Source organism: Homalodisca vitripennis, unplaced genomic scaffold (assembly GCF_021130785.1).
Source record: "Homalodisca vitripennis isolate AUS2020 unplaced genomic scaffold, UT_GWSS_2.1 ScUCBcl_8733;HRSCAF=16961, whole genome shotgun sequence".
Taxonomy (NCBI): Eukaryota; Metazoa; Arthropoda; class Insecta; order Hemiptera; family Cicadellidae; genus Homalodisca; species Homalodisca vitripennis.
In genome coordinates this window covers 1-22,365 of record NW_025784856.1, presented here as the reverse complement: position 1 = coordinate 22,365, position 22,365 = coordinate 1, and the positions used below count along the sequence as shown (strand labels likewise).

General features: G+C 34.3%; 1 pseudogene; it reads right to left on the bottom strand.

Annotated features, from left to right (window-relative positions):
• Window positions 1-1,715: 1,715 nt before the first annotated feature.
• On the bottom strand, window positions 1,716-12,850 carry LOC124374491 (annotated as a pseudogene).
• Between the last annotated feature and the right edge of the window lie 9,515 nt (window positions 12,851-22,365).

Below are 22,365 nucleotides of genomic sequence, written 5' to 3'. Positions count from 1 at the left end.
AAATTAAGAAACCCCCCAAGGGTCCAAATTTTTCCCCCTCAATAAAGAAGTGTTTCTTTCTTTCTTTCCATCATATTTAAAAAAAAAAGTTTCTTGCTATGATTGAGCAGCTTTAGTATGTGCTTTATTATGCTAGAGAATTACACCTCTCCTCAGAGATCTAAAATTTGTTATTTAACTGGTTCACCATGCTCAAAAGGATATTTAAATAGTAATGACTATTTATAGTAAATACGAATAATATTATTAATTTGGGTGTCAAGTGAAGGAGTTGGAAACTTCAAAGTGGCTAGTAAATGTTGTCAACAATCACTGAATCTTGGACTGTTTCACTTCTTGCCAGTCCTTACACTACAATCTCTCACAGACAATATTAGTTTGTTCATTTAATCACTACTAAATACGTCTCATATAACAAGCTTCTGGAAAGATGCTTCCTTTATTAATAATTAATTACAGTTTTGTAATTAAATCACACATTTGTATCACAAGTTGGATGGCTCTTCTTGCCACAATTTACAGATGTTTAAAGACTAAAACTGCAATCTCATTTCACTTATAAACATGTTTACATGGAGCTTCTGTAGTGCCTAAAAAAGGTCTCTGAATGTAATTTCTGTCAGAATGAGAAACAAACCTAATCAGAAATTGTTTCAATTGACATTATTAAAATGGTGGCAGAAGTTTGGGGGCAGCTTAAGTGTGAATGAGTTGACTGTGAAAACTTAAGGGCGGTTTGTAGTAAAAATTTAAATTTCAACGATGTGGTGGTTAAAAAGTGACTATTTTACTTTAGTAACCAACAAACCAGTACATACATTTACAAATTTGCTTTGGAAAATTCCTAAATGATTTATTTACAACTTAACCATCCTTACACCATTGGCACAAAATTACTATTAATATTTTATGGAATTAGATTGGATAGATTAAATTCCATCAGTAATAAATACAATCATTTTTATAGTTTTTTATTTTACTACAATATTTATAAAAATCAAGATAACTAATATATTACAGTTAAAAAGTAATTGATTTATAAGGACCAAATTTTGAAATTGGAATTATTTCTTTAAGGTATAAAATGAAGAAGCCTAACATCCTTGTGGTACATAAAGGTGTTTTGTGCAAAGGGAGCTACAACAAATTTGGTACCATTTTACATGTATGGATATGGACACTGAAGAGTACCAAAATTTACGCAAATTACAATTGGACTGGGTATTATGAACAATGATTATCTCCTGTAGAAGACAAAGGAAATATAAATAGAAAAATAATGTTTGCAATAATTAACATGAAATTCATATTGAAGATGAATTAAAAAACATAACAGTCATTACAAATCAGATTAATAAGGAACTGGAAAATAAAGTTGAGAATTTAGTATTAGTATTTTTAATAGTTTAAAAATAGAGTTTAGATGAATGTGAAGTGCATAAAAAAAATTTATGAACTTAGGAATCATAACACTCAACTAGGAAACCCTAGACTTAAAAAAAAAAGAAAAAAGATAGTAAGGTTAACAGAGAGAATACCACTTGTTGAAAAAACAACTAAGCAATATCAATAATAGTCACAAAACTTGATTGAGACCATGTACATCCACACATATTCATATTTAATACATCTGTGGCTGAACCACAGACTACTGTGCATGTAATAAATCATCTCCAACAATTTATATTGAACCGGATATTTGACAGGTCATTTACCTGCAGTGTTGGCGGATACCGAGGGGACTGAAGCCATTGTTGGCACTAGGTGAGAGCAGTCAGAAGAGTGACCAGACTGTCTTTCTGTGGCCGCGTGCCACAGAGTGGCTGACAGTCAGAAGAGTGACCAGACTGTCTTTCTGTGGCCTCGTGCCACTCTGCTGGCTCAGGTTAGTGGCAGCATTCCGCCACTTGAAAAAACATCCTGTAACACAAAACAAGCACTGCATTAGAGAGTGGCTGACAGTCAGAAGAGTGACCAGACTGTCTTTCTGTGGCCGCGTGCCACTCTGCTGGCTCAGGTAGTGGCAGCATTCAGCCACTTGAAAAAACATCCTGTAACACAAAACAAGCACTGCATTACAGAGTGGCTGACAGTCAGAAGAGTGACCAGACTGTCTTTTCTGTGGCCGGTGTGCCACTCTGCTGGCTCAGGTAGTGGCAGCATTCCGCCACTTGAAAAAAACATCCTGTAACACAAAACAAGCACTGCATTAGAGAGTGGCTGACAGTCAGAAGAGTGACCAGACTGTCTTTCTGTGGCCGTGTGCCACTCTGCTGGCTTCAGGTAGTAGCAGCATTCAGCCACTTGGAAAAAACATCCTGTAACACAAAAACAAGCACTGCATTAGAGAGTGGCTGGACAGTCAGAAGAGTGACCAGAATGTCTTTCTGTGGCCGCGTGCCACTCTGCTGGCTCAGGTAGTGGCAGGCATTCCGCCACTTATAAAAACATCCTGTAAACACAACACAAGCACTGCATCAATATCACTTTTCCTGAACCATGTAATTATGTGAAGCATGCTTTGACATTAATTAAGTACAATTTTAAATTTCATTTCACTTGACGACCAAATGTGTTGGATGCAGTTTTTTTCAAACCTCCGACCTTAACGCTTTAACGGCCAGAGATAGTGGCAGTTCAGCGGTGTGCGCAACATTTGATTTTGCATCTTCACTATAACATTAGTCACAGCCGAATTCAAGTAGGCAGTTTGCCACTGAGCTGCAGTCGCATATACATGGCCGCCTCTATTGATTTTCCTGCTAAATGTGAATTGAGAAGCAAGAGAAAGAAAATGCAGCACAAATCCATCAGAGAAAACATTTTGAGTGATGATGTGCAAGAATAGTGTCGAAAGTTTAAAGATGCTTAAATGTTAAATTCAAGGAACAACTCCAGGGAATGTTAAAGCTAGAGCTATTCAGCGAGTTTTGTGGGTGTTAGTCAACAACTTTTGTCAGCCAGCAAGCACCAACTTTTTTAAGCCTAAATGTAACTAGAGTAAAGAGAAGATATTGATACTTCTGGAAATTCCAAAGAAAAATTGTACTCTGAAGCTGTGGTTTTCTCTAAGCACTTTGTCAACTCGTTTCACAATGACCATCTTTTAGCGACAAAACTCGTGTTCTTGGCCTCCTTCATTGTGAGTTATCAGTTCGGCACCACTTGTTGGAATGGGAAAGATGCAACGATCAAGTACTGCGGACCTGCCACTTGTCCTGGCCGTCATAACGTGAGATCGGAGGATGGGGGGGAAAAAATGGCCCTCATATAACTAACTGCATGTTCAACAGTTCCTCTGTAGTTTGCATTTAAAGTAAATTAAGTAATCATTTGGAAAATGTTTCTTTTTTTAACAAAAAAAATGTTGTATTATTTATGTAGTAAATAAGCCCTTCTCCAATATGTTCAATTTAGCATTTTACTAAAGCCCATTCTATTAACTAAATGTTAAATAATAACAAAATACCTTTCTGATATGGTGAGTTTTTTTACTAGGTTGTGGTAATGTCTACTTGAAGAATCCTTTATAAAAATGCAAATATATTCATTAGATTTGAATAAAATGATTAGATTATAATTAACCTTCAGTTAAACTGTACAAAGCACAGTCTAGAGCTGGTGAGGGGTGCCTTGGAGCACATATAGCTCTCATTCTATGGCTTCTCATTGGTTGGCTAGGCTTGACTTCAGTTAATTAGCAGTTGAATCACAACAACTTACACTATATTTATAGTCTCTTGGTCAAAATTACATATCAGCAATCAGCACCACATGGCCACAACAATATTAATATATTTCTGTTGTGTAGTAGCTGTTACATATTATACATCATTGTAAAGTCAATTTGGTTAATATATCATTAAAATTAGTAGTTCTACAAGTTCAGTAAATAAAATTTAACCTACTGACAACCAATTAAAGTTAGAATATTTTTTACCCTCAGCACCGAATTAATTTTTCATTTTTCAATGGAAATTATTGTGTGGGTGGTGCTTAGAACAAATTAAAAAATTTTAAACTGCCATATGACATTAAAGTTGTACTTTATTAACCTTTTGAGTGCCAAGAATCGATATGATCCGCCAGCAGGTATTTCTAAAAAGTACTGAGGAGCGACTAGATTGGCTTTTCAAATATTTATTATTCTGTTACTAAATGTTGACATATGGCATTGTACTTAGTCTCATTTTATACATAACTAGCAGTTTACCCACGGCTTTTGCACACAATTTTGTAGGTTTTGCACCTGTATGAGCACTTCTGGCTCAAGTGAATTATATTTCCGACGCTATTGTTGAGTTTGTTTTCTTCCCACGATCAAGAAAATTGTTAAAAAGTGTATAAATTATAGTCATTGTAATTTACTTAGATGTTAGTATTTTTTGTACCATTGCTGATTTTCTGATCAAGAAAATACTGAAATAATGAAAATCATATGTAATGGTTATTACTGCTCATATTTATTGAATTTTTGGTAGGCTGACATGTCTTGTGAATAAATATAAGATGCTTGCTACCCGTACATGTACTTTATTATTAAAAATGGTCTAACACTCAGGCTTTAAGTTCAACCAGAAATTTATTTTAAAGACAAGTATCATCATAACTTATCGCCCTTCAAAGTGTTTGGCTATATACAACTTGTCTTGTGATTGCAGTTTATAATGTGCAGGCGCTTTGAAAAATTTACACCAATGCTAACTGATGATGAGCAATATACTCCATTGGTAGCCAATGGGTTAGTTAGCATATTTTACAAATAAAATGTGAACTGCACGTAAAATGCGTAATACAAATACATTTCTTAGAACACAAATAGTTTTTTTAATTATAATTTTTGTGTGAATACAAAAAGCATTCAATCTTGAGAGCAAAGTAAACAGCATGTTACAAGGAAAATTACTGTCAATAGTTGAAAGTATGGACAAACACTACAGGGAGGACGCCAGGTGATCTGTTACAAGATGGTTAAATGGCGCTCGGATTGACAACTTTTATTTACTGAGAGTACTTTACTCTAATGATGATTTTTTATTAGTATTTGTTACAACTGAACCAAATATTTGTAACATTCAAAGTGCTCTGTTACAAGATGGTTAAATGGCGCTCGGATTGACAACTTTTATTTACTGAGAGTACTTTACCCTAATGATGATTTTTTTATTAGTATTTGTTACAACTGAACCCAAATATTTGTAACATTCAAGGTGCTCTGTTACAAGATTGTTAAATGGCGCTCGGATGACAACTTTTATTTACTAGAGTACTTTACCTCTAAAATATGTTTTTTTATTCGTATTTGTTACAACTGAAACCAAATATTTGTAACATTCAAGGTGATCTGTTACAAGATGGTTAAATGGCGGGTTAAATGGCGCTCGGATTGACAACTTTTATTTACTGAGAGTACTTTACTCTAATGATGATTTTTTATTAGTATTTGTTACAACTGAACCAAATATTTGTAACATTCAAAGTGCTCTGTTACAAGATGGTTAAATGGCGCTCGGATTGACAACTTTTATTTACTGAGAGTACTTTACTCTAATGATGATTTTTTATTAGTATTTGTTACAACTGAACCAAATGTTTGTAACATTCAAGGTGTTCTGTTACAAGATGGTTATGGCGCTCGGATTGACAACTTTTAATTTACTGAGAGTACTTTACTCTAATGATGATTTTTTTATTAGTATTTGTTACAACTGAACCAAATATTGTAACATTCAAGGTGCTCTGTTACAAAATGGTTTAAAAGTCGCCGGATTGACAACTTTTATTTTACTGAGAGTACTATACTCTAATGATGATTTTTATTAGTATTTTTACAACGAACCAATATGTGTACATTCAAGGTGCTCTGTTACAAGATGGTTAAATGGCGCTTCCGGACTTGACAAACTTTTATTTACTGAGAGTACTTTACTCCTATGATTATTTTTAATTAGTATTTGTGTTACAACTGAACCAAATGTTTGTAAACATTCAAGGTGTTCTGTTACAAGATGGTTTTATGGGCGCTCGATTGACAACTTTTAATTTACTTAAGGGAGTACATTTACTCTAATGATGATTTTTGAATTATTAGTATTATGTTACAACTGAACCAAATAATTTGTAACATTCTCAAGTGCTCTGTTTTACAAGCTGGTTAAATGGCGCTCGCATTGACAACTTTTATTTACAGAGAGTACTTTAACCCTAATGATGATTTTTTATTAGTATTTGTTACAACTGAACCAAATATTTGTAACATTCAAGGTTGCTCTGTTACAAGATGGTTATGGCGCACTCGGATTGACAACTTTTATTTTACTGAGAGTACTTTATCCCTAATGATGATTTTTTTATTAGTATTTGTTACAACTGAACCAAATATTTGTAACATTCAAGGTGCTCTGTTACAAGATGGTTAAAATGGCGCTCGGATTGACAACTTTTATTTACTGAGAGTACTTTACTCTAATGATGATTTTTTATTAGTATTTGTTACAACTGAACCAAATGTTTGTAACATTCAAGGTGTTCTGTTACAAGATGGTTATGGCGCTCGGATTGACAACTTTTAATTTACTAAGAGTACTTTACTCTAATGATGATTTTTTATTAGTATTTGTTACAACTGAACCAAATATTTGTAACATTCAACCAAAACCAGTACTATGGTTCAGATAAAAATGAATGAAAAACAGAAGACACCATAATAATGCTTTACATTACAGTCAATAGTCAAAAGTTCTTTGATTTTACAGAGCTTTAGGTTGACTATATCGGTATCAAACCTACGTACCATGCTTCTTTATCTTTCTTCTTAGGGTACTTGATGAGTGGCAAGGCTAGGTGTTTCGTTAGCTCGCTGAGCTCTCAGGAACCGGTTGCCCTGACGGAACTGAGCCTCTAGCCACCGGATCGTGTCTCGAGCCCGTCGGCTCACTCGCTTCTGCTCATCCAAGGATGACACCACTGCAGGACAGACAGATATCAGACTATTTCACAAATATATTTCACCACAATGAACTTGTAAGCTTACAAGAAAATAAAGACTTTAGAGGAAGGGCTTTCAATGTCAACACCATTTAATCATTCCAATATTGATTTATTTTTCTTAGAATAGATTCTCAGGATTTTTATATATTAATAGAGTAGTTTTTATGTTCTTCAGAGATACATTTTCTCTTTGAGAACACACTGTCAATTAAGCTGAATATAAAAAATATGAATTAATAATAATTTGTAATTTTTTGTGATTTTTTGTTTCACTGAACGATGGTAAATGTTAGGAAAAATCCTGTTTCCTTCACCCTTAATCTGATTCTACTACAATAACACCTTAGTGTAATTTTATTCTGGATGACAATTAGTCTTTTTTGTTGATTATAATTATAATCTTTACTCAATTACATTGTGCCTTACCCTACATTCACTTAAAAAAATAAATTACATAAAAACAAATTTTAATAATACACATTTTGTGGAGAAACAACAAAACCAATAACCCTTCCCACGCCATAGACGGATATATTAGAATGGTAGACTTTGACCAAAATGTTATATAATCCGTAACATCGGATATAACTGTATAACATTTTGTTAGACAGTTACATTGTGTACATTGTTACAGTTTATATCCGATGTTACGGATTATATCTCTTGGAGAGTTTTTTAGTTAACGAAAGGCTTTCGAAATGCACGGTTGCACTTTCTGTGCTTATCGTGGCCAAGAAAGTATTTATAAACAACCTGCTCGTCAGTTCTGCGTCTCCTACAGAGCCACAACCAAACGTGGTATGCATTACAGCTTTCTTGGCTGTCATGAGCGTGCACGAGCGCTCGCGTCTACTAATATATCTCATTATTCTTGTGTGATTTCTTATCATCGTGTCATTGTGTTGTGATTAGTTTGAAATATTTATCTTATTTCATAGTAAAATATTAATTAAATTTTTTCAGTAAATTACATTTTACAATGAAATTAAATTAAAATAAGCAGTTCTGTAAATAGTTCTTTTTTATTTTTATCAATAAATACACTAATTTTAAGTAAAATGCCCTGTTTTATAGTTTTTTCCTTTTACCTTTTATAATTTAGCTATAATAAAAATTAGCTTTGAACTTAAAGAAACAAAATCTTTTACTTGCCTTGGCGTTATAGGTAAGTTAAATGGATTTATTAGTGGGGTGTGTGAAGGGTTAATCGATTTTGATAAAAGATAAATTAAAATTTATCATGTCGAACAATAATAAAAACATAAGTACAATGAGATATAGGATAACAATAGATGCTGTGTTTACAAGATATTTATTCCAGAACTTGCTTTTTGGCATTTCCTGCAAATACAGCTGGTGACGATAAACCTTCACCTTTTTTTACTGATTTTATTTCCTTGTTCTGAGGGAAAAGGACGGTTTGTCCCCCCGCGCTTAGTCCTAAAAGTCCAAGGCTTTTGCAGAAGGAAGCCTATCATATTTGAGGGCTCCTGTTCTCTGATATCCTTGGGGCTGAGGAGATATGCTCCCAGGATCTTTTCCGAGTTTCTAAGATGGTAGGACAATCTAACCAAACATGCTCTGCTGATTCCTCCTCTTCTCCACAGAGTCTACATTCGTCAGCCTGGCTAAGGCCCACCCTCATAAGATGTTTCCTTATGGGGCCATGTTACAGTCAACAACCCTAATATCAGTCTTATATTCTCCTTACTCTGATCCAAGAGAGCTCCACCCACCCTTTAGCGTAAGGAGAGATAAACATTTTGGATAGTCTTAATCCTGAGGCTCTACTCCAATTAATGTTTCTTATCCTCTTTTCCCAATCTTTAACCCTTTGAGGTCTCAATAAAAATTGCTTAGACTGTCCTCAGGTCGTATTTAATTTCTGTTAGTTTACAGTTCTTTGACAATACACAAATGCAATTTTAAAATCCCTTTTTCTGCAACTTTTTTATTTTTTTCTCTTTATATATCAATGTAAATAACCTAAAAAGAATATTTACATTATTTTATAGTATTTTTTTATAACTTTAAGTAACATTTAAAAAATATAAAAAAGAAGTAAAAAATATAAAAACATAATTTTTATTTTTTTTATACATATGTAATAAAACCAAAATTACATGAATACAGGTGAAAAGGCACTGGGATCTCATCAGATACATGTTATTCATTATATTATATTTAAATACATTATATATTATAATTTTGCCTTGTTCCAGCCCTAGGACTACTTTGGGTAACATGTCTAGCTCTTCCTCTTAGTCTACTAGTTTGTAGTCTACCTCTATTATTTGCATTCTCCTTGTCCTACTTCTAATCACATTATCCACGAATTGATCAAATTTCTTCCCCATCATTACCTAAAGTTTCCAATCCAAACACATCACTTTTGTCGTCTAGGTTACCGTCATTTACCACAATGTTTTCAGAAGAATTTTCACTATGATTCAACTCACAATCACTATCATGGTCTTCTTCAATAATCTGTTTTTCATTTTGGATACTAATTTCATTGAAAATACTATCACAATCATCTAATTCATCTAATATTTTCGTCATTGTCAGTAAAACTTGTACTTGGACCAGCCATATTTGTAAATACGGCGCAAGTGCAGATGTCAGTTGTATTGGTCTTCTATTTTCACTTCCAATGCCTCCTATATCGTGAATAAAAGATCTACGTAGCATTCACGTAACCAAAATAGAAGTCCAAAGTACTGAATAACTCAAATACCGAACAGCAATAGGTTAGAAATGGCCAAACAAGCAGTGACATTATCCGGTCGACCTATTGTCGACATGCGGAAGCGTTCAGCGAAACTGCCTGCGGTCGACCAATAGTCGACGACCGACCGATCGCAAAGGGTTAACAAGAGCTTTGCTGTTGGAGAAAGCTATCCCGCAAAACCTTCACCTTACCACTCGGCATAAAGGGTTAAATATAGTATTACAGTTGTTTATTTTGTTTGAAAATAGACTAAAGAATCAGAAATGTTTGACTGGGAAAACCAGGGAATTTGTAAAGAGGTTTTGAGTGGCCACCTATGAGTCACATATGACAACATGGGATAAGTCTATCCATAAACATACAGTGGAGTCCCGCTAATCCGAACACGTGTAATCCAAACGTCGGTTAATCCGAACAGATCCAGGAGGAATTATTTTATAACGATAATGAACAGTTATAGGAACTAATTACTTAAAAAATGAAAATAGGTGCATCATTTCGTACATAAACAAAGAAAAACTTTAATTAAATAGACATACAGTATTTTATTAAGACAAATTGTGTACGGTACAGTACATAAATAATGAAGTTAAATACAGTACCAAATTGAAACTTATAGGTTAAGTATGAGTTAAATTACTGTATTAAGAAGTGAAATCAAACAAAAATTGGACGTACAGTACTGATATTATTATTGAGTACAATATTAATTGTTAAAAGACATAAATTCAGTTATTGTCTTCTGTCGCATTGAAGAGAGTCTATTGGATGACGCGTAGTTTCGCCATCGTGTCATAAACATGATATCGGCAGGTGTAGCAGTAGCCTGTTGCTCTAAGTATCGTAGTGCAAGGTTAAGTGCTGCTGCACCGTCTGCGTGTGGCACCAACTCTCCTTTATCACCCCAGGTTCTCGTCGTCACTTCCTTCCTCCTCACACTCGATTGATTCTTGAGTGACTGCCGCAACTATGTCGTGATCAGTTAGGAATTCGGAGCACGGCACCATCTGCTACCATCCATTCATTGACGTCTGTTTCATCTGCTTTCTCGCAACCAGGAATTGCTTGAACTAGCCGTAACACATTTTCTCTATCGTTGTCTGCTTGGTTGTCTTGGAACGCAAGGGTACGCCAGTTTTGTCCAAGACTTCCTCAAAGTTTGGTCTGTAATGTTCACCCAAGAATCAGCAATCCAATACACAACATCCTTGATGTTAGTTTGTTTTATTTTTTGAACCAAAGAGACTGTTTCATCTTCAATCAGGGTTCGCAAAAAACTGCTTACGGTATTTAAGTTTCAGTGATTGCAACACACCTTGGTCCATTGGCTGCAATAAGGCTGTAACATTTGGAGGTAAAAAATGATACTTTAATTTCACCACTAGAAAAGTTCTTCGGTATTTGGGTGCGGATGGCGCATTGTCAATCAAGAGAATAGCACGTGGGGGTAAAATCATTGTCATTACTGAATTGTTGGACACGGGGTACAAACTCGTCATGAAACCATTGTTTAAACAACTGTCCGTTCATCCACGCTTTTTTCTGGTTCCTGTAATAAACTGGCAATGAGTTCATATTGACATTTTTGAAAGCTCTAGGTCTAGCAGATTTCCCTATCAACATTAGTGGAAGCTTGTGATTACCAGCAGCATTAGAACATGTCATTATTGTTACTCGATCTTTGGGTCATTTTAAAACCAGGAGCATGGATTTCTTCTTTAGACGCCAAACTCTTTGTAGGTAGTGCTCTAAAGTTGAGGCCGGTTTCATCAGCATTATAAATTTGCGTGTGGAGAATAATTTCCACCCAATATCAAAGTTTCAAATGTACTCACGTATTCCCTTGCTGCATCGTGGTCAGATGAAAGTTGTTCTCCTGTAATTTATCAACTGTCGTATTCCATGGTGCTTCTTCCATCGGTCTAGCCACTCAGTACTAGCATGAAAACATTCACCGCTGTTCATTAATTCATTCAATTGAATTGCCTTTTCTTGAACAATAGGCCCACTTAAAGGAAGTTCCTCTCTCCCTTTCCTGGGGAAAACCAAACAAAAAGCGCTTCATCCATTTTATCATACTGGGATTGCTTCACTGTTTGTCTGTTTTCAAGAGCCTGGCCAGAAGAAGTAGCAAAATATTGTTCAAGCTTTGCACGATTTTTCCTCCAATCACAAATTGTAGATTTGCCAACATTAAACTCTGTTGCCAATTTAGTCACACTTTCACCCTTATCTAAACACTGTAGGGCGTCTAGCTTGTCCTTAAGAGTGACGGTAGTATGCTTTCGCTTACTTGCCATAACAATCAGCTCTCACACTTTTAGTATGCAAATAATCACAACAGTGGAATCCGAGATTTGCACTGAGATGACAGACGACACACTGCAGACTACAGTGCAATGTGCGGCTATTCTATGAGTCAGTGTGTGTATTTTTGGCACGCCGCGCCGTGGGAGGGGGAGTACAGTCTGAAACCGTTAGCGCGTGGACCCGTACAATATCCAGTACGCTCACATTGCTTGACAATAGAACTCTCACACTAAATACGGTTAAATGTGCTTAGTATTCGCAAACACGTTTATTTGTCAAGAAATACAATGCAACAGTCAGAAAACATGTTTTAATAAACAATGTTGATAATTCTATAACAAAATAGACCCATTCTCAAGTTTAAAACCGTATTTTTCTGTAATTCTGGCTAATCCGAACAATCACATAATCCGAATAGGCCTTGGTCCCAATTAGGTCGGATTATTAACGGGACTCTACTGTATTAGTATTGTAAAAAACAGTAATGAGACCACTTTATATAGTATCCGACTCCTCCTTTAAGACTTTCAGAAAGAGAACTTCCTGACCTAGAAGAACTACTCGTTGTAGATTGTAAAAGACAATAAAAATAAGCCTAAAAAGGATCAGCATGCCCTTAAAATAAAACTGAAACTGTATAAATCAAATGTTTTAAGTCTCACTCACCAATAGATGGTACCAGAATGATTGAACTTCTTGGAGTGGACAAGTTGTTTGACGAGAGTGATGTGGTAGGTAAGAGCATCACAGTCTAGCACAAGATAGGGGGGGGAGAGGAGATGTGTGGCGGATCTTGGACTCCAGTTTCTGCACCTCGTCCTTCAGGCCACAGCTGGGCTCATCAGCTTGTTCTTCTTTGTCTTGATGTCATTTTCGGGCTGAACAATTGTACCAATCATTAGGCAATAATATTAGAAAATACTAAATGTATTTTTGTTTTCACCCAACAAATGGCAACCGCATACAGTAGCTTCTCTCTTAACCGGTCTCTGTTTTTAAAATATTGATATCATTTAATTGGTCACTTGGTCATGATTGTTTGGAAATGGTTGGATCGTTTATAATGTGAAAAGTTGTTATTTATTCCTGTACAGTCTTGAATCCTTCTTCAGATCGTCAAGAGTTTCGTGGTGGAAGATTTTCCTGTTTTTAGAAATAGAGTTTAACTATTAGCTCATACATCTATGTTTGGGAAACTGTAATATAATGAGTTTAGAGCTCATCGGTTTATACTGTCAGGCCTGCATACTTAAGGTGACCAGATTACAGGGAGGCTACGGTATAACCTCCCTGCCTGCTTGGTTTCGGATGTTTTAACCCTTTTAGGACGACAAAAATTTTGGTTATTTTTTAGGTACGCATTTTTTGACGTGACCATATTTCATAGCGAACATACCAAAGAAGACGACGGTGAAATTGGGCAAAATGTAGTAGTTTGATAAATATATTATAAGTCCATTATTTTAAATTGTCCTTACACCATTTTTTATCCACATGTACATAATTAAATTGTCTACAATATGGTAGCATTTATTACTATTTACAATAACCAGAAAAATTAAAAATTAAAATTAAATAAAATTTTAGAATTTTATATTTTATTTTTTTTATTTTATTAGTTTGGCTTCAGTTTACTATGATAAAAAAAATTTTTTTTACCGTGGGAACTAATATTACTATGTTTCTTACATAGTTTTCAGTTTAAATACAAAATTTATATAACAATTGGTTGAGAAATAATTGTTTTAACAACAAAAAAACTTACATTACTACAAGAGTACCAAAATTATTATAAAACGGACTAAAAATAAAAGTCAAACAATTAAAGTGGTTTTACTTACCATATAATGTGGTTAACAGGTCAAATTTATCCACAGGTATTGAAATATGTAGTATTGCTAAGAAACACTATAAAACACTCACAAAAATATATACACTATATACAACAATGGTCTAATTAGTTAGCACATGTAGTTTTGGAAAGCAAATCGGGTGACACCCTTCCTTGCAAATTGAACAAATATAGGAGGCTCGTTTCCTTTTTCTTGATTGTTGACTATGTCCACCTTTTTCTGAACAAACCCAGCAAGTTTTTTGTTGATTTTGGAGAAAGTTTTACTAATTCCTTGTTTTGACGGTTACCATTGACTTGGTTATCCCCAGCGCCATTACGCATATCAAGCCAAGATTTAGAAATATCCCCTATAACATTTTCAATAAATGGAAATCTTGGCATAGGTTTTATTTGTATTTCTTTGCATTTTAGTGTGTAGAGAAATATACGCATTTAATAACATTCTAGAAAACAAGTTAAATGTAACCTTCTTCCAATATTTTATTGTGCGTCTCTCGTCAATATATACACACATCATCATGTCAAAGGCGTCTATCCCGCCCATCGAACTTGTTGTAGGAAGCCACAATTGATGGTTTTATTTCATTTATAATTCTCCCACGGCGACGTTTGGTAATTTCTTCATGATGTTATGGTAGTGTTTGTTGAGACTAATAAAACGGGCAATTTTTGGGTTTTTCTTTTCGCGGTATGCCAACGCAACCAGATTTCTTTTTTTTGTTGTACAACTTTTCTCCAACACTGAACTTCTTTTTTATACTTTGGTGGTAACCCTTTCCTATTTCTGCGAATGGGTACCGGTTACAAATGTTTCCTGGCTGTACAAAACATTGGCCAATTTGAATGCTGGTAAAAAAGTTGTCAATAAACACATGATACCCTTTTTTCGTAGATAGTTTTGCTGCTTCTAATAGCTTCATCACAATAGAGGGACCAAGACCATACTTTTTCATTTGCTCTTTATCTTCATTGGACGCCTTTCCTTTATAACAAAAAGAATTTAACACAATATTTGGGATACCGAATCACAAAGTGCCCATAACTTGATACCCCACCTATGGTGATGTTTTTTATTAGGCATGTATTGCATTAAAACTGGTTTGATTTTTAAGTGCCGATCATACTCTCATCGATTGATACTTGCTGGTTACATAAATAATAAAAAGGAAATAATCTGTTACAATGGTCAAAAATTGGTTGAAATCTAGCGCAGGCATCATAATTTGGCTCATTGGGTTTTGCAACTTTTGGACGTGTCTACCATGTGAAAAAAAGATAACAGATTTTCAAATCGGTCACGTGAAAATACTCGTGTAAACCATGGTGTTTCAGAGCAAGTTTTACTCCAGTACGACTTTATCGTTGGTTTTTTTACCAAACCCATGTTAAGAATTGTAGCTATAAATATACGCATTTCTGGGACAGTGACAGGGCAAACCAGGACCGGAAACGACTTCTTGGAGACAAGGGTGTCTCCTTTCATCCTGAGAAAAGATTCTGCATATCTGTTTGTCTCATTGACAAACAATTCAATCAGTCCGGTAGTAAAAAATAAATTAAAAAAATCAATAGGTTTTATTGACATTTTGTGGTATATGTTTTGGACCAGGAGTTTCTTGATAGTCAAAATGGTGTTTCAATGTTAGGTGGGCTACTCTCAACTACTTCCTCCCAATCACTTTCAATATCATCATCGTCGTCATCAGAACTGCTCAATACTCTCCTATTTCCAGCATTAGGCCTACTGTCAAACATTGTCAGATTCGCTGTCAGATTCATGTGAAGGTATACTCACGGGGTAACCTAATATTTTTGGGCGGGGATGGTGTGGGGTTAATAAAATCTTCAGAGTCATTAAAATATATCTTCAAGCTGGAAGTCAGGGTCTTCGTCCGTGTCGTCTACAAAATCAGAACTAGAATGTTCAGATGCACTTTCTGAGTATTGTAAACTCACGGTCCAGTTCACTGCTGTGATCAGCTAAGTTAAATTGATCCATATTCACAAAAGAAGTTGAACAAAAACACATTTCACTATAAATCTATAAACACTAAGTTTATAAACTGATCTGAAACAATCAAACTATAGTCAACGCGACCCGCACTGTGACTGACTGAATGTAAACAAACTAGGACGGAATTGGCGCGCTCCGCCGACTGGCACTACAAATAGGCGCTCACGTGCAGCTGTTCTAAAAATAGACATATGTTGTATTGTTTGGCCAAGATAAGTTCCGAAATACTCCATTTCCTGTCTCAGGATGTGCCTCTACAAGGAAAACTAATTTTGTTCATCCGTATTTTCGATATTACGTGAGTATTATGCAAACGTAAACCGGCGGGCACATAAAAGTCCGCTCGTCTTCTTCGGTAAAACTAGTGCGGACTATTGAAAGCCCGCATCGTCTTCTTCGGCAAAACTAGTGCGGGACTATTAATAGTCCGCTCGTCCTAAAAGGGTTAAATTAAAAATGTTGTGTTTTGAATTTTATAATTATTTTCTATTTTTGATTTAGCTCAATATTACACATTTTTATTACTTTATGAATCTAAAATAAACTAGCCCTTTTTAATCTGCTTAAAAAACATGTCTAAATATTTTAAATACATTTTTTGGCTTTTTAGTACAATATTATTTTTTTATACAACAATTTTGATCTACAAATAATATATATAATTAGACTAATAGTTATTTTACTTAAAAATAAAAAAAAAATCAAATAAAATTAATGTTGTTAAAATTTATATTAATAATAATAAATTATAGTACTTTCTTAGTAAATTTCTAAACGTACGTTTATTTGTTGTATGGATTCACAACAAATAAACTTATTGTAACATTTTCTTGTCTATGATCTGCACAAAGCTACAAAACCTTTGTCTGCAGAACTAGGCAGTGACTAACATCTATTCATATTCCCACTGCCTTATGGGCTCAACCCTTAACACACATGCAGGACAACCCATGTGAGTCAAAGTCATATTCAATACACATTGAATTTTCAGGTGTAACATCAGGTCCAATTAATTTCAAGTCCATATGCCTATATTTCAATATTCCTATGTACATGTCACTAAAAAACTAATAAATAGTAAACTCTCTTTTTTCAAGGAAGAACCTCGTACCAAATATCGTAAAAAGTTAACCCATTGCGGATCACTGACGGAGCTGGGCTCGTCACGCTGCGGCCGGGGGACTAAACGCACGAGCTCTCAGGTCGCAACAAAAGCGGTCTGCTTTTAAGTTTCGCTCCAAATAGTTCTATTAATATCTGATAGATCGGGCGATCGTCTTCACTTGTCAACTAAGAGTGTTTAACAACGGTATACATTTAGAGTTTTCAAAAGTTTTATAAATATCCTACAGATCGCAGTTGTATGTCAAAGTTGAAAAAATCATTCATATGAGTTTACTCTCTGCTTTTTAGCGCTTCTGATTGGGTGTTATCCTCAGTTGTTAATATAATTACTTTTGAGGTTAGTAACAACAGAACGAAACGACGCAGACGTACATGTTGGCAAGTTTAGTCTAGACAATGGCCCGGATGTTGCAATCGCTTTGCCCGAGCCGCTTTATTTAGATTATGATTCAGACATCATCCCTGCCACCCCGGAACCTTGCTCGCTGGTGTTATCGTTCCTACATCACGGATTACCCCGTGTTCCATCTGAACGAATACCTTCACAGCTGAATTTTCTAATTATACAATAGCGAGCGATACAATGTGGCGCACCATTGCTGTTCGTGCGGCTGCTGACCGTAAATTAATTCGTGCCCACTGGTGCCTGCGCGCCAAAAACAATACGATCCGCAATGGTGGTTAAGCAATGCAAAATAAATTTTGTAGTTGTTATTTTTTAATTTTAAAAATAAAGTAAAATCAAATTTTTGTTTAGGTTTTTTACCTACGGCCACTTAATTTCTTTTCATCAAAACTGTAAGGAAGCAACTACAGTATTATAAGTATTAGTCATGTTCTAAATACCTTCATAATTAAGTTCTTGGCTCAAGAAACATTTCATTTGAAAAATGTACACTGTATTATACAAACAACATATTTGATTAAAGTATGTAGTACTAATTACATTGGTTTAAATGTAGAAGTGGAATTAGTTGGTGTGCTTCTTTTGAACAAAAGTAGGCTACTTGAAACATAGTTAGGCCTACACATATTACTTTGGGTTCTTTGTCAGTTCAAAACTGGAATATTATATTGATACGATAGTCAATAAAATTAAAAATATACAAAGTCGTTACTATAAAGATGGCTTATTTGAACTGTACATACAGTTAAAAATGAACAAAAAGAAAATTTACTGTCTGGACCTATTTACAAAATATAAGTATCATCTACCTGTTATGCTTAGGTTATGCATAACTTTGCCTAATCTTTATGGTTTTATTGTAGTACAATACTTGTCAAAACACGAGTTTAGGATTGAGTGAGCCTAGAACCTAACTCTACTTGGTGCTGAAGGTTGTCAGCAAACATCTTCATCTAAATCACAGTCACTTACAACACTTTTTTCCTCAAAAATAGCAAAATCAGGATCAATATAATCATCATCGTCACTATCAAAATAAAACAATTCATACTCAATGTCTTCATCGTGCAAAAACAACTGCATCACCGTTAACGTCATTTCAGTTGAAAAATGAAAACTTACTTGACATGTTTATTCGTTGACAACTAAATAATCATAATAAATCTGTATCTATTCCTAAACAAACGACTTCAAAACAAATGTTTAACCAAAACAGCAGCAACAATTCGCTACAATTCGTGGGTCACTACGCAGGTTTTCCAACTATGCATCGTATTAATGCTGGAAGTGAAAACCATACAGGAAGATAACTTGTGACTAGTTATAAAAACCCTTTCACAATATCTACAATTTTAAACAGATGTCGAACTGAGTTCGCCTATGGACCCCAAGAGGTTCATATATTTTTTATGGTAATTGCATGAATTTGTAAAAAGGAAAAAGTACATGACATTACAAATGTAAAATTGTATTAGGGGGGGATTTTAATATTGACATTCTAAAGAGTGGAGAGCAAGACACTGTAATGTTTGTAAACCTTCTAAAATCATTCAATCTTTACTGTGTAAATAAACTCCCAACAAGAAATAACAGTTGTATTGACAATATAGCTACAGACTTAGATAATAATTTGTATAAAAACCGCTTATGGAAGGAGAGAATCTCAGACCCATTCTATTGTTTATTTTGAATTCACTGCTCCATTTACTGTTCCCCAAACTGTTAAAATCTCTTATAGGAAGCTAAGTGATGAAACATTGCAAGAGTTCACAGAAATAAGTTCTTTATTAAATTGGAAACTTGTTGTTATAACATAGAAGATGTAAGATGTTGCATATGATTATTTTTTAAGTAAATTATCACTAGTATACAATAACAGTTGTCCAAGAAAAACTAAAAATGTTAAAACAGAGAAATCAAAGTAAGAATAATACTTCTTGGTTTGACAGTGGCTTAAGAAAAAATGAGAAGCACGGTAATTATGTTACAGGATTTGCTAAAAATTCCTCATTACAAAAACAATATATTACTTAAGATGTGTCACACTGCCAAAAAGAAGTTTTACAGGAGTAAAATTAAAGAAGCAAAAAATCTTGCATAATGAGAACATATTAAAAAATTCAAAGAATAAATGTTCAGCCGCATGGAAAATAATAAAGTCTGAGGCTGGGTAATTACTATAAACGGGAAAATCCAATACCAACCTATTACAGCTGAAGAATTTAATAACTATTATATTGGCATTGGGAAAAATGTAGTTGACCAGTGCTAAGGCAATTAATAAGAATAATATTAGTCATTTTTCCTTTCTAAGTAATGCTGAACAGCCTCCAGAAAACTTTTTACTTGAAATATGTCAGCGAGCTTGATGTAACTTAAGGTAATAAGATCATTAAAACCCTCTAACAGTGAAGATGTGTTTGGTTTTTAGTAACAAAGTTATCAAACTTATTGCTGATGCTATTGTTAAGCCATTAACATTTTTGATCAATCTTTCATTTTCACTGTTCTAAATTTCCAGATTGCTTAAAAAAGTCTAGGAGTGTACCTCTTTTTAAGAAAGGTAATAAATCATGTATTGACAACTATAGAACAATATGTATTGTATCTGTGTTTTCAAAAATAATGGAGTCATGCGTTAAGAACCAACTGTTAGAATTCTTTGATCTATATAACATTTTAAGTAATAGCCAATTTGGCTTTCGTCCTGGTCGATCTACAACTAAAGCTCTAAATGAAGTTTGTAACTTAATTATCATAAATAGCTTTGAGAACTGTGGAATATGTTAATATGACTCTTGTGGATCTCAGTAAGGCCTTTGATAGTATATCACATGAAACTCTACTGAGTAAACTGAAATACTATGGTATTGACTGATAAACCGTTGCACTTCCTTAAAACTTATCTTTGTGGCAGATTACACAAAGTCTCAGTGGCCGGTTCAGAATCCTCATTTCAGGAGGTCCTTGCTGGGGTTCCACAGGGGTCAGTTTTGGGCCCACTCTTGTTTATTATGTATATAAATGATCTGCCAACCAATATTCCATGTAAAGACTATTCTATATGCAGATGACACTTCTTTTTTAGTTACTGGCAAAGTTTTCCAAGAAGTGGAAGCACAAAGTGACCGAGTGATGGAAATTGCAAACTTGTGGTTTGATGTCAACCATCTTAAAGTCAATGGGGATAAAACTGAAACAATTTGTTTCACACTAAAAAAGTTGCACATAGCAGAGAGCTGGTATTAAGCCAGTGAAATTACTTGGAGTAACATTAGATCAAAAAACTATCATGGGAAGCTCAAACTAACTCAGTAATTTCTAAACTATCTAAGGCTTGTTTTTCTGTTACGTAAATTAACAAAATCTGTGTTGGTAGAAATATGTTGCTCTCTTCTTATTTCAGTGACTTTCACTCACACTTACTTTATGCCTCAATGCTATGGGGTAACAGTAGGGGTGCCAGTCAAGTTTTTGCGTGGCAAAGAAAGGCAGTAAGAATTTTAGCCAAGTTGGGTTATCAAGATGATTGTAAACAATGCTTTATTGACTACTAATATAATGACTGTTCCTGGCATTTTCATATTTCAAAATGTAATATATGTAAAGGAGAAATTTTGAAGACTTTATCTGCTTTTGATGAAATTCATGATTATGAACACTAGGGGAGCTCGGGATATTGTTGCACCTTCCTCTAGACTTAGGAAAACATTAGTTAGCCATAAATATTTACAAATTAAATGTTTTAAACAAATTACCTCAAACGTTTAGAAGCTTAGAAACTTCAACCATTTGCAGCTAAACTGTCGAACTGGGCTTATAAGTAAGGCATTTTATTCCCTTGAAGAATTTTTTGCTACGAATTGTTACCTTCCTTAGGCCTAGAATGGAGTTGTTGATTAGTTGTAATTTAATTTATTGTTTCAACTATTTATTTTGTCATGTATTTACAAATACTACAGTTACATTTTTTTAAATTGACAAATACACTGTACGAATTAGTTCAATATATTATATACCAGTTAATGACATTCAAATAAACTAAGTAGCCTATATAACATTTATTATTTATTATATTAGTTTAAATTATGACGTTTTGTCTATAGCAATTTTGTAATATTGAACAAAATGAACAATAAAGAATATTCTGTATTTCTGATTCTGAACTCAATTGAAAAACGTGAATGTTATTATTTGATGAAAAAATAAAACCAAAACCTGTCCAAAAAAAATTATATATATTCAACATCATACTAAAGTTGTGGAAAAATTAGATACTATAAAGCAAAAAAAATGTGACGGCCCAGACTACTGAATCTAATATTTATTTAGAAATATTATTAATGCCAATATAATTGTTCTTCTAAAAATTGGAAAATGAATTTACATAAAGAACACCAGGTATATTATTTATTGTGTATATTTATACTTCTATATAATAAAGTGTATGAGAATAAAATATTGTATGAAAAAAATGCACTGTTCATAAAACCGCTTGCAGGCTATTTTGCCCAGTCCTAGGATTAAATCAATTACAACATTGATTAACAAGACAGATTATACAGTGAGTTCATAAAAAGCTGTTTAAATATATCAAAACTGGTTAAGAAAAACTCAAGTAACATAAATCCAGTTGAATCCTTAAAACCTATTTTTTTTTTCTAAGGAACAGCAAAAATACGTCCCAAATACTGTAGCAAACCTGCACATATGCATTCTGGGGAGGTGGCTCTGAAGCATTGAGCTGGAAACCATTTTCTCTGGTCTCGGTCCGTATGATTATTTCTGAACCTCCAGACGGGGGCTAGGCCCAGACGTTTTGCCCCAGCCTGGAAACCAGCTTACATACCTCCTGATATTAGAGGCCTGTGGAACAATAAAGATGGAGATTTGTATAATACATAAACGCTAGAAGCAATGTGGTGGGAAGGGTT